The sequence below is a fragment of the Phalacrocorax carbo genome, chromosome 3 (genome assembly GCF_963921805.1).
Source record: "Phalacrocorax carbo chromosome 3, bPhaCar2.1, whole genome shotgun sequence".
NCBI classification, from domain to species: domain Eukaryota; kingdom Metazoa; phylum Chordata; class Aves; order Suliformes; family Phalacrocoracidae; genus Phalacrocorax; species Phalacrocorax carbo.
The window spans coordinates 56,445,451-56,446,831 of NC_087515.1; the positions used below are offsets into that span (position 1 = coordinate 56,445,451).

General features: G+C 43.4%; 1 non-coding gene across 1 annotated transcript; it reads left to right on the forward strand.

Annotated features, from left to right (window-relative positions):
* Positions 1–317: 317 nt before the first annotated feature.
* Positions 318–390, forward strand: TRNAF-GAA (transfer RNA phenylalanine (anticodon GAA)). Its single transcript has one exon. It is a non-coding gene; the product is annotated as a tRNA-Phe (tRNA).
* Positions 391–1,381: the final 991 nt, after the last annotated feature.

The following is a 1,381-nucleotide window of genomic DNA, read 5'->3' on the forward strand; positions in this document are numbered from 1 at the left end:
TACTGTGGTTGTGATCCAAACATAAAGATTATACATACCTGACCCTATCATGATCCAAAACTCTAGATTTTCAGTAGCAGCCAGAAGTAAAATTTGGAAATAACAATGCTCAGTTTGGGGTGGCAGGATGGCATCTTGGTGCGGAGCTACGGGAGCTGGTCTGAGGAGAACAAGGGAAATAGGCAGTAGGAGTGCAGCTTGTCTGGCTGGGTAGAAGAGCTTTGAGGAGTCAGAGGGGACCTGGAAGGAGCGCATTTCAGAAATGTGGGAAAGCATCTAGTGGCTTGGTATGTGGTTTTTTTGAGTCTAGGTATCAGGCTGGAGTAGCTCAGCTGGGAGAGCGTTAGACTGAAGATCTAAAGGTCCCTGGTTCAATCCCGGGCTTCAGCAATGGTTTAAAGGTTGGACTGGATGACCATTGAGGTCCCTTCCAACCTGTGATTCTGTGGTATTTTTTATTTACTTGGCTAGTGGCCTTTGAAGGATACATTCCTAGCCTACTTACTGTGGTAGAAAGAGAACCTGCTATTGCTATGCAGGCAGGTATGCTAGCTAGTTCCTAAGAGGAAAGTCATCAAGCAGTTGGCTGCTGAAGTCATAGCTGCTAGGATATGGATTTCTAAACTGTGGTGTCTAACAAATGAAGAAGCCTGAGCACAATTAAGACTGAACAGAAACAAAGTTAGAAAGAAACACAAAGAAAAGGAAAATAAAGGTCCAGAAATTGTTGTAAAAGTGTCCATTGTCCTGAGACTAACAGTAATGTGGGTCTTTCATTAAGAAAGATGTCAATGGGGGATCACATTGTCTAGATGCATGCACTCACACCTTTCTACTGAGAGCACCAATGTGAGCTGGGAAAGAATGATTCACATCTTGTAAAGGAAGCTATACCAGTGGCCCACAAAAATGTGTTTTGTACTGAAGAAAGTGACTATTCCCGCTGTCATCAGGCTACTACCAGCTATCTATCAACTCTGGAAAGCTACATACATCTAGGACTAGATTTTTAAAGACAGTAAGGGTAGGATCATAAATACTTATCAGCATCATGGAAGTACTAGTGTCAAAAGCCACAGCTCAGTCACTACTTACCCTCCCAGCTACCTAGAGTAGAGCTACAGTGCACAAGGAGAGGAGTACGTAGCTGTCTGAACTTCTGTCAAAGGAGCTGGTATGACAATATGGTGTAGCACATATGCCAGCATGCTAGTTTAGCCTCAGGAAGCAGTCTGGCTGTGAAAGGAAGCCAATGTGCATGAACTAATAAGCTTTACATCTCAGCAAGCCTAATGAGCTTGGGATGACACTATACTGATATGACTACAGTGTGGACCATGCTCCTTCTTGCACTACAGATATATCCTTTTTATCCATCTGT